We start from the raw sequence: 16,056 nt of genomic DNA, 5'->3' as shown, positions 1-16,056 counted from the left end.
CGCTCGATTCCTCGTCCCCCCCCCCCCCAACCCCTAGTGATCCGTCCATAAAAACTCAGTCGTTGCGCGGCGAGGCATCCACTAGTACAAACTTGCTACTTAGAGACTTTCAGGTGAGTCCATTTTGTCCCAAATTATTGAAAGTCGACTCTACAGTTTAGAGATCCTGATAAACTTTTCTCGCCTGAAATAAGCGGGGCACCGAAGACGGACAATACAGGAGACCGTCTAGCTTATATATCTTAGGCGGCGCCTCAAAGAATCTGGGGAACAGAGACGGACAATATAGGAGCCCGTCTAACTTATCTTCCTTAGGAGGTTACTAAAGTAAACCGCCTCAAAGAGTATCGCACAGACGGCCTACAGTAACAACCGCTTGGGAATAAATCTAAAAAATGTACGCCCGCCAGTTCCAGCGATGACGGCACTACGGTAACCTCAGTCAGTTCATTTTCTTGGTTTTCTTCGGATTTCTCCTATCATTTTTCGATTACTCGTACAATTAAGTACAGTGTTCTTCTACATTTCGTTTAATCTAGTTTATTCCCCACGTTGATTTGAGATATTTTTTCCTCCGCATTTTCCCCACTTTAAATTGGGTTTTTTCAATTCAGTTTTTTTGATTTTTTTCTCAATCTTCTTCTGATTCGACTTCTTCTTGTATTTCAGCAATGGAGGACTGTCGCGTCTACAACCAGCCACAGGAGAACTACTTCTGTTCAAAAAGGAATGAAGAATCGTTCAGCATCGTTGTGAACTCCACACAGTTGGAGAACGTTGTGGTGAGTTATTTTTAGTCTCAATCAGCAAAATAATGGTTTATTCTAGATCATGATATTATTACCGACAGCCTACGTCTCAGTTAATATAATGATACCAAAATGATAAGGGGTTTGCCCGATCTTCTCAGTAAGCACGATGGTGGTGATGAACACACGATGAACACATCGGAGATAACACGATGAGGCGGTGGAGATAACTTGTATGACGCCAACAAAGTCTCTCGATTGATTCTGTTGCCAACGCAACAGCTCTCAACCCTGCAAGATATTTGCAACTCCACACACTTGCGCACGTAGCCGCCGACCATGAAGCGGTAAATTCCAACCGTCTAATTCCAAATGGAACAACAGATCACACAAAACTTTTAGTAGCAAAACACCAGATCGATGCGAATTGGTGTATAGATTCGATAGAGTTGCAAAGCAATCAACTATGAACTGGGGTTTATCTTAGATATGGTCTAAGGTTGTTTTGGGGGCGTCCTGGGAACTTATACAGGGGTTCAGTACGACCAGAATTCGAAAATACGATTACAAACGGACCCAGATCGAATCTGGTCGAGACTAACTCAGACACGGCCGGCATGGGGGGCGGTCGACCGTGCCAAGGGCCGGACGGTCCGGCAGGGACCGAGCCAAGGGCCGGACGGTCCGACAGGGACCAGGCCTGGCACCGGGCTGGCACCGGGTGGGGGCGCCAGACTCCCTAGATCGGTGCCCGGTGTGCACCGGTGCAGGAGCCGGCAGGCGGCGGGTCACCCGGCGTGTGAGCCGGTGGCGCCGGGGGTGGCGTCGGGTTGGCCGGCGTGGCGGCCGGTGTCGCCGAGCGTGGCGCCGACCTGGACTTCTTCCTCCTCCTTCGCGCATGCCTCCCGCTCCTCCCTCACGCGTCCATGGAATGTCTTCATGTCTAGCACCATGTCCATATGTTCTTCCTCCTCCTCGTGCGATGCTTCCTTTATCCTCGTACTTGATCAGACACAAGTCAAGGGACTTAGGTAGTATAAAGTTCTCATCGATCAAAGTATCATTTAAGAACAAATTCACCTGTTGTTTTAGTAGCTTCACACGAGCTCTTGTCATAGGTCCAATCCTAACTTCATTGGACTTGAGCTTCACAACAATATCTTCTTCATCTTGCAATGATGGAGGTAGTAGTTCGGTAGGGATGTCCTCATCATATAACTTAGTTTCGCATATGTGTATCTCTGTTAAGGAATTCCTTAAGATGTGTTAAGTTAGTTTCGCATATGTGTATCTCTGTTAAGGAATTTTTAAGATTTCAGGAATATACTACTAGCACTATAAAAGCATTTCAAATATAAGTTAGTTTCGATTTGTACCATCCATTCACCCTTGTCATCATCTATATTAATCAAGAAATGGTAAAATAAAATTTGTTAAGAAATAGCATAAGTAACTCGAATTTGTTAAAAAATAACCCATAAGAGTTTCAATATTTTAGAAAAGAAGATAACAAAAGTTCCTGGAAAGCCAAGGCATATTTTGATACCAAATTTATTATCTGTGTTAGTGCAAAATAAGCCAAGGCTTCCCAATAGCACATTTGCTGAACTAGGGCAATTGACGCAATGTTCATAAGATAACCCAGTTCATCCAATGTTTTTTTGTTCTCAGGCTATTCCCTGTCACTTCAAGGAAAGAGTCAACAACTTTGCCGAGAAGTGGCTACCTGATGTGTCCTCGGGATATAGGTTTGAGCTTTTCCTGGTGAAAAGAGAAGAGGCTTCATACATAAGAGGACCATTATGGATTTCCTTCTGTAGGTCACACAACATTGCTCTCCATGATGTTGTGACATTCACATTAATCAAACGAGAAGCCAGAGCAGGAGTTGATGAAGATGAAGATGAGGAAGAATCTGATCAGGAAGATGATGCGGGGTGGCCTTTGGACACCTACGCCTCAAGACCAACAAGTGAAGCCCCGACTATCATCGACGCTACACCATGGCCAAGGAGTCCCCCAAGTGGACCAACAACACAAACCCCCGCCATATATGTCAAGGTGAACTCCTTCCTCTCAACACTCGACCTCGTCAATACCTTGGATGGAATGCTACCTCATGTCGGTGTGTTACATGTCATTAGGTACAAGAGTCATCGAGGAACCGGAGAGAAGGAACTCCCATGGTGCAAGGAAGAGAGAAGAAGAAGAAGGAAAGAAGAGAAGAAGGAAGAGGAAGAAGAGGCGGGAGGAAGAGGCCCGGCCGGTCCGGAGGCCGGCCAACCGGGCCCCGGGCCGGCTAGGCCGGTCCCGAGGCCGGTCGAGCCGGGCCCCAGACCGGATCCACCCCGGCGACAACCGGGCGTCGTACCGACGCCAACCCGAGGAACTTTTGCGAACTTCCCGGTTGGCAGCCGGTTGACCGGCCCTGGCACCAGGTCGTCCGGTCCCAGGCCCGGTTGGAACCCGGTTGACCGGATTTCACGGGACAGACTCAACTGGAAACGGCCCGAGTCGATCAACCGCGTACCTTTTCGACCCAAGTCGCATTGTACCTCTATATAAGCACCTAGGTCACCCCCTTTACCCCTTAGACAAGATTTAGGCTTAGACATGGATTTGAGCTTTGTCTCCCTTGTAGGATAACGTTGCATAGAAAACAAAAATTTTCCTACCGCGAACACGCAATCCAAGCCAAGATGCAATCTAGAAGACGGTAGCAACGAGGGGTATCGAGTCTCACCCTTGAAGAGATTCCAAAGCCTACAAGATGAGGCTCTTGTTGCTGCGGTAGACGTTCACTTGCCGCTTGCAAAAGCGCGTAGAAGATCTTGATCACGATCGGTTCGGCGCCACGAACGGGCGGCACCTCCGTACTCGGTCACACGTTCGGTTGTTGATGAAGACGACGTCCACCTCCCGTTCCAGCGGGCAGCGGAAGTAGTAGCTCCTCTTGAATCCGACGGCACGACGGCGTGGTGTCGGTGGTGGTGGAGAACTCCGGCGGAGCTTCGCTAAAGCTACGCGGAAGATATGGAGGAGAGGGGCGGCTAGGGTTTGGGAGGGGGTGGCCGGCCACTTCAAGGGGGCGGCCAGCTTGTGGTCTTGGGGTGGCCGGCCCCCTCCCTTGGCCCCTCATTATATAGGTGGATCCCCAAGAGTTGGTGTCCAAGTCTTCGAATAAGACCCGAACCAAAAACCTTCCAAAGGGAGGGAAACCTAGCCAAGCTAGGACTCCCACCAAAAGTGGGAGTTCCACCTCCCATATGGGGGGTGGCCGGCCCCTAAGGGGAGTCCACTTGGGACTCCTCCCCCACTAGGGTTGGCCGGCCATGGAGGTGGAGTCCCATGTGGACTCCACCTTCCTTGGTGGTTTCTTCCGGACTTTTCTAGAACCTTCTAGAACCTTCCATAGAACCTTCCGCGACATTTTAATTCACATAAAATGACATCCTATATATGAATCTTATTCTCCGGACCATTCCGGAACTCCTCGTGATGTCCGGGATCTCATCCGGGACTCCGAACAAATATTCGAACTCCATTCCATATTCAAGTACTACCATTTCAACATCCAACTTTAAGTGTGTCACCCTACGGTTCGTGAACTATGCGGACATGGTTGAGTACTCACTCCGACCAATAACCAATAGCGGGATCTGGAGATCCATAATGGCTCCCACATATTCAACGATGACTTTAGTGATCGAATGAACCATTCACATACAATACCAATTCCCTTTGTCTCGCGATATTTTACTTGTCCGAGGTTTGATCTTCGGTATCACACTATACCTTGTTCAACCTCGTCTCCTGACAAGTACTCTTTACTCGTACCGTGGTATGTGATCTCTTATGAACTTATTCATATGCTTGCAAGACATTAGACGACATTCCACCGAGAGTGCCCGGAGTATATCTATCCGTCATCGGGATGGACAAATCCCATCGTTGATCCATATGCCTCAACTCATACTTTCCGGATACTTAATCCCACCTTTATAACCACCCATTTACGCGGTGGCGTTTGGTGTAATCAAAGTACCTTTCCGGTATAAGTGATTTACATGATCTCATGGTCATAAGGACTAGGTAACTATGTATTGAAAGCTTATAGCAAATAACTTAATGACGAGATCTTATGCTACGCTTAATTGGGTGTGTCCATTACATCATTCATATAATGATATAACCTTGTTATTAATAACATCCAATGTTCATGATTATGAAACTAATCATCCATTAATCAACAAGCTAGTTAAGAGGCATACTAGGGACTCTTTGTTGTTTACATATCACACATGTATCAATGTTTCGGTTAATACAATTATAGCATGGTATATAAACATTTATCATAAACATAAAGATATATAATAACCACTTTTATTATTGCCTCTTGGGCATATCTCCAACGATCTCCCACTTGCACTAGAGTCAATAATCTAGATTACATTGTAAGGAACCTAACACCCATGGCATTCGGTGTTGGTCATGCTTTGCCCTAGGGAGAGCTTTAGTCAACGGATCTGCTACATTCGGATCGGTGTGTACTTTGCAAATCTTTACTTCTCCATCTTCGATGTACTCGCGAATCGAGTGGTAACGCAGCTTGATATGCTTCGGCCTCTTGTGTGACCTTGGTTCTTGTGCATTGGCGATGGCACCCATGTTGTCACGAGTATATGACTAATGGGTCCAATGCACTAGGAACCACACCGAGCTCTACAATGAACCTCTTCATCCATACCGCTTCGATGAAGCCTCCGAAGCCGCTATGTACTCCGATTACGTTGAAGACTTCGCCACCGTGCACCTGCTTGTAATGTCCCGAGGTTTAGAGACGATCGAGGGGTAGATTTTAGAAAGGGATGTGCATTGCATAGTAAATTACGGGGAAATTTCGCGCTTTTAAACAAAAGCTGCATCGAAGGGGGACAAGTTTCTCTCTCGACACCTTACGAGGTTAGGGTTTTGAGAGTGCGACAAACTTGCATCTCACTTCACTAGTTTAGGGTTTTGAGAAGAGAGGGGAGAGTTTACATGATTGAATTCTAAATGATATGACATGGTTGAATTCAAACCAAGGTTGAATTTGAATTTCAAATTCAAACATTAAATAATTACCTTAAATAATTCCATTGAGGAAATTCATTAAGTAAATAATCAATAATAAACAAGATGAACAATTATAATAAAGTGGAGCTCATTAGGGAAAACCTTGAGCTTTATTGAATAACACACAAGATACATTGTCTTTACATTATTCATAATGGAAATAAATGAATTACAACACATTACATAAATGGGCGAGAATAGAAGAAAGAAAAATAAAGAAAAATTACAATTTAATGATCCTAGACTAAATTCTACAAGATCATCTTCATTTGATCTTGAACTTGATGAATTCCAAGTCCATTTTGAGCCATGGTTGATTCCTGCACAAAAACACAACAAAGAGAAGTTATGCCAAGTGGCAAAGCCACTTGGCCGATCGAAAATCAAATGGAAAGGTGAAATGAGCGAGATAAGCTCAATGTGGCCGAGCTGATCCGAGGCCAAAGCCAAGTTCCGGGTTCGGGTGCACGGCACTTGACAGCACACACACACATCCTGCTCACGGGGCTGTGTGCATGCCGCACACACACACGAGTGAGTCACTAAGGTGACAAGCGGAGAGCTGTCGACCGGGGATGCAAGAGAGCACCATATATAACCTTTTCAGAGCCAAACCCTAGTCATTTGTTCATCCATCGACAGCAGCAGTGGTAAGTTCATCAAGAACACCAAGAACACTTAGAACAGGAAAAACCACAAGCCATCAGAAACCATCCAGGGACAGTTTCACCAAGAACTGTCAGCTGTGAGCAAGTACCAGATGGAGTAAAGCACCACAAGCTTGTAAGGAGGAGAAGGGCAAGCAAACCAAGCATCACTGAAGCAATCCTCTACACCAACAAACAATCTAGGAGCTGGAGTGAGGTATAAACCAGATCAACCTGAGCAAAACCAAGTTTTGCTCATAATTAAGCATGCTTGCATCACTGGAGCACAGAAGGGTAGAATACCATGTGTGTGTCATCATTTGGCTACCAGGCCATTTGGTGCAAGCATAGATGGGTAAGACCACTAGGTAAACATCCTATGGGAACAACGAGTTATGCAAATCCATGCATAACTAGAGGAATCCAGCCAAGAATGCAACCATAGCTAGCCTAACCCACTCACTAAACACCTACAGCTAGCTAGGCCATCAGACTATAGACAAAATCTTGTCTATAGAATTTCTCAACATCAAAAGCCACTGGAAGTCCAGTATTGGATCAAGCCGGTGAGCATCTATCCATCACGAAAGCCACCAAACAGGGGAGCCATCCCGGGGCAGCACATAAATACTGCCGGGATCACCTCAACCACTTAACCAATTCCAACAAAGAAACCATGCACGAATATCATCACCCAGTAGGGTTCAAAAGGAGGGCTAGGGTACCCAACCAGTGGTTGGCATCCTGCTAGCCCTAACAAATTCATTGAAATGATCATCACTGAATCTCAGTTCACATTATTTATCCATTTAATCAAGCAAGGATAAACAGATAAATAAAACAGACAAGCAATTGATGCACCAGGGTCTTGCAAATGATCAAATGGATCATTACAGGCATCAATTGATGCTTAAGCAAGCAACAGCACACATCAGGCCAGGCATGTGTGATACACATGTGAGCAACAGTAAGGCACAGACACCAAAGAGCAGCTGTTACAAGCAACTGGTGATCATAAGGACACCGAAGCTTGTTAGAGCATGCTACCGCATGCTAGAACTCGGTCTAAGCGGTTAACACATGAACAGATAATTAATAACCGAACAAGCTGCATCACGAGATAGGGCATCAGGCAATATAATTGTATCCAGAAGCACATCAAAGGCTTGATGAACCAAAGGATCATAATACACAAGAAAAGCACATATCAATTCATCACGGAATCACACAGCTAAGCCAACAGTAATGCTCAATTGAGCATAATCATGAATCTGAACTAAATGAACTAGCCCAGAGGCACTGGCACTTGCAAGTATGCAAGGATTAACCACCACAATCAAGCCAGGGACAAGATTAAGCACACACAGTATGCCCTAGTGACAGTAAAAAGAATAGGAGCATACCAGTAGGCCATGAGCATCACTCGGATGCTCATGAGCAATCACAGGAGGACCACGGCCGAGAGATTACAATGAACAGAAATAGCTAGGAAGCACGGTGAGCAATTGAGCAAGAACGAGTACAGACACGAGCAAGCTAGGATCTATGGCGACAACGATAAGCCAAGCACAGCGAGCATCACCAACGAGCGAGCCGGCACCTCCACAAGGAGGGAAGCCATGGCCGGGGGTACTAGAGGAGGAAGAAGAGAGGCACGGGAGAAAGAGGGTGGCGGAACATTTACCCGGAGCGAGCGGACGGCGGCGTAGCCGTGGCGGCCACGGCGGCGCGCGCCAAAGACACGGCGGCACCTGGCCAGGCCATGCCAGGCTCGGCGAGCGCCGCAGCACTCCGCATCTTGGCGGCGACAGCCGGCGGCGTCATCACGCCTGAGGTGCCGGTGAGCACCGCACCACCGTGCGGTCAAACGAGAAGGGGATCGGCGTAGGGGCGGCTTAGAACCAGATCTATGCCGTGGATCTGGTGCGCCGTCTCGTGGCGGTGCAGATGCGCCCCATGGCGAGGGCCATGGCGGCCGGTGATCGCCGGAATCGGCCGGCGACGATGCGGGCGACGCGGGTCGCCAGAGCACGGGAGAGGATTAGGGTTAGGAGGAGCGGCGCGAGGTGCGGGAGTGAGCGACCGACCGCTCGGGTCGGTTGGACCCGAGCCGGTTTAGCCCAAACCGCTGGGCCACCACGACGAGTGGGCCCGGGGGCATTTTGGGTATTTCCCAAATTCCAAATAAGGCGAAACTTTGAAAATACATAACAAATTATTAATAACTCTAAAAAAATAATGAAAAATATGAAAACCACTCAGGATAAAATTCTCTATCATAATAAAATATGAAATGGAATTTTTGGAGATAAACTAGAATAAGTTCAAATTTGATGATTTAAATCACACATCTTATTTTCAATAATGAAAATAAGTCCATTAATGCATTTGGACTTCAAAAACACCTTGACAACATTTCAAGGTAGTATTTTACTCTTACACAAGTATTCCCAAATTATTCTTAGTATTAACCTCTTACATGAAATAATAACGATATCGGAAGGGGGGAACAAACCCTAAAAATGGAATCATGCATAATTGCTTCTTTAACCATTGCCCTTATCGGACAATGATGCTATTTTTCAGAACAAGAGGACAAGGGTCAGTCCATACCTTCCAAGCTGCAGAACTTTGCGGTGTTCGAGCAAGTTCATCACTTGCTCATGTCATTTGAAGTATTTTTATCAAATTACTTGCAAAGTATTATGGTTATCACTATTGCACAAAAATCAAAACCACTACTTTCATAACTATGAATATGACTATGTGGTGGGCAATGGAACCATGGATTGTGTTGATATGGTGGAGGTTCCATTGCACGGGTTTATATCCATCTAGGATTAAACAACAAATGTCGCCAGTGATTCTTGTGCCGTAATACCCGTGTTAACCATAAGATCCGGAGTGGGACGGAATAGTCAAAAGTGTTTCCACCTCTCGTTCATCAACGGATGCGCTTTACCGTAGACACTTGTATCTGTCAGGGCAAGCGGTTGGCTGGGGAAGCCTTAAGTCCCCACGGCATAGTCCGTAGACACTTGTCGCTTGAAGTGCAAGCGGTTGGCTGGGGAAGCCTTAAGTCCCCACGGTATTGCGGTCTATGAGGGATTGTAAGGTGTCGGAACGGTCTATCCATGATGATAGGGGAAGGCATATGAATGCCCGGAACGGTCTCATCATGGATATAGGGGAGGACAATCTTACAAAAGGGTGGGTGTTCGAGGTAGCGGAGGAACATGATTGGCTAGACCTTATACCGGGCCTCACACCTAAGGAAGTGTGAACGGGAGAGCTGCCCGGTTGGCACCAAGGTTAAGATCTCTTATGGGTAAAGCAACACACCTCCGCGAGTGTAAAGAACCGTGACTCGTCACTCCCTGTTCCGGGATTGAGGAACTGCGAACGCGGCCGGAAAGGAGCTCCATGAAGTTCTAGTAAACCGGTGAAGGCTGACGGACATAGCTCTTTGAAATAAAAGCAATCTCTTGAAGAAATGTTTACCAAAACTTGCATTGGTATTAGACTTTCCGGTCTAATATCGTAGCTAGTGCATTAAACACCTCTTACCTATAATGAACTTGTTGAGTACGCTCGTACTCATACCACTCTTAAATCCCATGCTTAGATTGTCCGAATCGTGCGGAGGAGGACTACGACAGCAATGAAGGAGCCGAGATCATCGGCTATGAAGAACCTGACCTCTCAGGAGGTGTTGAAGGCGTAGACTATCTCATAGTCTACGGATCCGGGGAGGCTTCCGGAGGAGAACAAGCCTAGAGATATCTGTTGAGTAGTAGTAGTAACCGAGCAGCCCGAACTCTTAGTATTTAGCTGCTCGAGGAAATAAATGTATAGTTTAATGAGACTCCTATATTGTAAGTTGAGTTGGGTTCACCTCGAACCCAGGAGTATTCCTCTTAGGACCCAAGAGGAGCTCCAAGACAATATATGTTTGATGCTTGTAATAATAAGTGAATGAGTGATGGACCCTGCTATGTTACGTTGTACTACTACGAGGGATGTAATATTTGCGGAATGGTACTTCGTGAATGTTATATCAACGACTGGCATACTACAACATGCAGTGGTATGCAGGGTCACCACAGTTGGTATCAGAGCAAAAGCTTTGACCTTAGGTTGGAACCTAGTAAATGGGACTAAAACGTTAGGAGTCAACACTAGTAGGAAAACCCTTATAGGCGAAGCTTAGTTCTGTGGCGCACCGTTTTGAGTGCGCCACAGAAACCTATTTTGTGGCGCACAAAGCTCGGTGCGCCACAGAAATAGCTTAATTTTGTGGCGCAGCAGCCGACCATGCGCCACAAAAACTTGGCGGGCCCCACAACCTGTCACCCCCAATTATCGGTGTACGTATTTCCGTGGCGCACGCGGTGCGCTGCGCCACGAAATTACTGTTTCGTGGCGCACTTGCTTTGGTGCGCCACGAAGTAGTTGATTCACGTGGCGCACTTGTTCGGTGCGCCACGGAACTAAGGGAACTTAGCTATATCATCCCGTGCCCTCCCCCGCCCACGCCTCGTTCACCTCCGATCCGTACCGCGCGCCTCTCCCCTCTCCCCTCTCCTCACCGCGCGCCGCCATGGTCGGCGCCATCGCCGTCGCCGTCGCCGCCGCCTTCCTACGCGAGGGCCGCCCGCCGCCACGCTCCTCCCATCCCCGCCACCTGCGGCACAAGCTGCCGCTACGGCGAGGAGGGGCCGCGCGGAGGGGCCGCCGTCGCGTCAAGGTGGAGGAGCCGCCGCGACCTCCACCCTTGCCGTCGTCGTCGGTGAGCTCCTCCACAACCGTTGTTGTCGTCGGTGAGCTCCCTCCCTCTTCCTCCCCTCCCCTCCCTCTTCCTCCCCGCGCGAGCACAACGTGCTCGACGAAATGCTCGCTCCGGATGTATTGCTGCTGTTGCTCTGGATGCATTGCCCCTAATCGTTTTGCTTCATATGGTGTTCATATGCATTGCTGCTGCTGCTAGTGATGCTTATTGGAGTGTTCTATATGTTGTTCCGAACCTGTACAATGTGAAAATGAAATTGTTCTGAACCGTACCTGTATATGGTGTTCATATGCATTGCTTGCTGCTGCTAGTGATGCTTATAGAAAGATGTGACAATGAAATTGTCTATGCTTATAGAAATTGGAGTGTTCTATATGCTTATAGAAATTGTCTATGCCTCTGCCTCTGCCTCTCGTACTTGTTCTATAAATCCTTGTCCGAACCTGTACAAGGTAATGCGAGACTTGCTCACTTGGTATTGCTTGCTAGTTGGACATTTGGTTGGTTTTGATGCTACTGGTTCATTTAAATGCATGAAATGCTACTATGGTATGCTACTGTGGTATCCTTGTGAAGAAAATGATGGATTCTTGTGAGCTTATGGTATGCTACTATGCTACTGTGGTATCCTGGTTGCCTCCTTAATTGATGCCCTATGATCCAAATTACTATATTATTGGATTGAGTGTTATGGCTACTTGCTTGTTTGCTCTCCAAATTACCAAGTGATGAATATATAATCCCTTTGGAGCATCTGCCCCATGCTATATATGTGTATTTGACCATGCTTATGATGGATTTCTTTTAAGGACTCTAGCTAGATTAGAGGGGAAACGTTGCTTGCTTTGTTGCCTATGATAATGGATCATCAAATGTTTCCCTTTGTCCCTGGTTGCCTCCTTAATTGATGCCTTATGATCCAAATGACCCAAGTCTTGCATGATCCCATTTATCCCTAATGTTGCTTAAGATGAATAAATTCCCTCTAATCACCATTTGGAGATCAAGACTAGTTCTTGATTTCCATTAGCTAGACTCCAATATTAAAAATTTCTCCCAAATATGGAGACAAACATTTTAACATTACCCCAATTGATGCCTTTGTCCCTGGTTTCCTCCTTAATTGATTCCTTATGATCTATTTCTTGTTGGCTTTGATGAAAATAGAGATATCCACGGTAGGGGATCATGTAAATGAATGCCACTGTGGTATCCTTTGAAGAAAAAGGACCATTTCGATGGTTTTAAAAGGCTAGGTGGTGCTAGGTGATTCAGTTGGCTACCAAGACTTGTCTCATCCGGTTAGTTGGGATATGCTATGTGTTGTTGCTTGTTTAGGCATATCTATCACTTACTTGGATTTACTTGGTTCTTGATTGGCCTCTCTTTTGCCGACATCACTTGGTCTATATACCAAGTGATGAATAATCCCTTTGGAGCATCTGCTCCATGCATGCTATGTGTGTTTGTGCATCTTGACTTATGTTCCCTATGATAATGGATCATCAAATGTTTCCCTTTGTCCCTGGTTGCCTCCTTAATTGATGCCTTATGATCCAAATGATCCAAGTCCCTTGCATGATCCCATTTGTCCCTAATGTTGCTTAATTAAGATGAATAAATTCCCTCTAATCACCATTTGGAGATCAAGACTAGTTCTTGATATCCATTACTTACTTGTCAACACATGTGTTTGCATGTGTGTGTGAGCTGCTTGTAGTGTCACTTGACTATTCAAGTTTCAATGTTGGTTACTTTTCCTCTAGTGCAAGAAATGGTTGAGCGAGATGTTTATCCACTTGTTGGCCTTTATTCTTGGGTAGCTCAAAGTGTCATGCACTTACTTGGATCATCAAATGTTTCCCTTAATTTGTCCCTGGTTGCCTCCTTAATTGATGCCTTATGATCCAAATTACTATATTATTGGATTGAGTGATATGGCTACTTGCTTGTTTGCTCTCCAAATGCTATATATGTGTATTTGACCATGCTTATGATGGATTTCTTTTAAGGACTCTAGCTAGATTAGAGGGGAAAAAGTTGCTTGCTTTGTTGCCTATGATAATGGATCATCAAATGTTTCCCTTTGTCCCCGGTTGCCTCCTTAATTGATGCCTTATGATCCAAATGACCCAAGTCCCTTGCATGATCCCATTTGTCCCTAATGTTGCTTAAGATGAATAAATTCCCTCTAATCACCATTTGGAGATCAAGACTAGTTCTTGATTTCCATTAGCTAGACTCCAATATTAAAAATGTCTCCCAAATATGGAGACAAACATTTTAACATTACCCCAAGTGATTTACTTGTCGATGATTAGATGGTTGGTCGATCACTCGTACACTCGGGGGTGGAGCAAGTGAGGCTTGGTGTGATGGCACAAATATCAATATCTTGTGCATCCTACCTGGCCTCACTTACTCCATCTCTCGGATGTTAATATTTGTTTCGACCAACAAAGTATGAGGCATTCCATTTAGTTGATACCACTTGGCTCTTTCTTCCATTTTAGTGCCGATGATTAGAATGTTCGGTCAAGCTGTACACTCCGGGGTGTCGCTAGTGAGCCTGGTGTGATGGCACAAATATCAATCTCTTGTGCATCCTACCTGGCCTCACTAACGCCATCCCGGGATGTTCATATTTGTTTCGACCAACAAAGTATGAGGCATTCCATTTAGTTCATACTAGCTACTTCTTAATTGCATTGGCCTTTCTTCCATTTTAGTGCCGATGATTAGAATGTTTGGTCACCTATACGCCGCAATATACTTTGTAGACGAGCCCCCCTTTCCCTGGCCGCCGTTCCGTGAACGAGTACTTGATGAGACAACAACGCCGACATGCCTCTCCGGCGCAGCACCACTTTTCTTCTCTCGCCGTCCGAGTACGTGAACGAGTCCTTAATGCCAAGACGGTGCCAGCCTCCCTAGCATCATGCCGACCCCTGTTGTCGCGCTTCGGGCCGTGTCGATCATGCGCCCTGCACTCTTCGCCTTCTTGCCCGGTGAACGAATAGACTAATCGTTGGAATAAGGAAGCCGATGACGGCCGATCGCAATTTAATCTTGCGGCCGGTCGTCATCGGTTTCCTTATTCCAACGATCAGCCTATTGGTTCACCGGCAAGAAGGCGAACGGTGCGGGCGCGGGACACACGGCTTGAAGCGCGGCAACACGGCCCGGCATAATGCCGGGCAGGCCGGCACGGTCTTTGCATCAAGGACTCGTTCAGCTGGACAGCGAGGGACCGGCGTGGTTCTGCGCCGGAGATGCGGATCGGCGTTGTTGTGTCGTCAAGCACCCGTTGACGGAACGCCGACCGGGGAAAGGGGGCCCTTACGCAAAGTATTTGTGTTGACCAACAATGTATGAGGCACATATTCTATTTTGTCATTCCATTTGCTTTGAGATTTTCAAAATGCCGATGATTAAAATGTTTGGTCACCGTACACTTGGGGGTGGCGTAAGTGAGCCTGGTAAGATAGCACAAATATCAATCTCTTGTGCATCCTACCTGGCCTCGCTTACCCCATCCCTAAATGTTAATATTTGTGTTGACCAACAATGTATGAGGCACTTATTCCATTTTGTCATTCCATTTGCTTTGAGATTTTCAAAATGCCGATGATTAAAATGTTTGGTCACCGTACACTTGGGGGTGGCGTAAGTGAGCCTGGTAAGATAGCACAAATATCAATCTCTTGTGCATCGGACTTGGTCTCATCGACGCCATCCCTAAATGTTAATATTTGTGTTGACCAACAATGTATGAGGCACTTATTCCATTTTGTCATTCCATTTGCTTTGACATTTTCAAAATGCCGATGATTAAAATGTTTGGTCACCGTACACTCGGGGGCGGCGTAAGTGAGCCTGGTAAGATAGCACAAATATCAATCTCTTGTGCATCGGACTTGGTCTCACTTACACCGTCCCTGAATGTTAATATTTGTGTTGACCAACAATGTATGAGGCATTTATTCCATTTCTCTTGTGCATCGGATACTTGTTGGTCTCACTTTCTTCCATTTTCATCATAGTAGGAAGCTGGATGGAAGGACCCCGATGCAAGCGAGCACTGGTGGGTAGAGATGACGGAGCAAAGGAGGAACCGGATGAAGACTACTTTGTATCTCGAAATTGTGAATTTTGTATGAATTAAGAGTTGTATGCAAAACATTTGACACTTGCCACTATATATGTATCTCGATCGGGCTCTAAGTAATGTGATGATGATGTCTATGTTATATCTGTGCAATGTACATGATATTTATATTATATCCGAATGTTGCTTTGTATATAACCTGTGTATCCGTATTGTGTATCCGTATTGCTGTGTATAAGCTGTATATGTATACCGGGCAGCACAAAATCGTGTATAATACAAGCAAATTCCGTGGCGCACTAAGAAGCAATTCGTGGCGCACCCTTTTCACGTGGCGCACCTAAGAACAAGTGCGCCACGAAACCTTATTTTGTGGCGCACGATCAGGTGCGCCACAGAAAGCTTATTTTTGTGGCGACGTTTCTGTGGCGCACCACCCGTGCGCCACAGAATCAAATTTTCGTGCGCCACTGATGAGGCTTTTCCTACTAGTGAGAGGAGCGAAGTCAAGCGCCCCGAACCCACCTGCCCTATTTCGGTTCACCTCCATCGTCTACCTCCGCCCCCGCCCGCACCAATCGACCACCTTCCATAGCACGCGCCAGTGCCGCCGCCATGCAGCTTTAGAATCAATTCCACCGCCCAGTT

Source organism: Lolium rigidum, chromosome 4 (assembly GCF_022539505.1).
Source record: "Lolium rigidum isolate FL_2022 chromosome 4, APGP_CSIRO_Lrig_0.1, whole genome shotgun sequence".
NCBI classification, from domain to species: Eukaryota; Viridiplantae; Streptophyta; class Magnoliopsida; order Poales; family Poaceae; genus Lolium; species Lolium rigidum.
The sequence above is the reverse complement of the archived record's forward strand: the minus strand, read 5'-3'. Positions refer to the sequence as shown.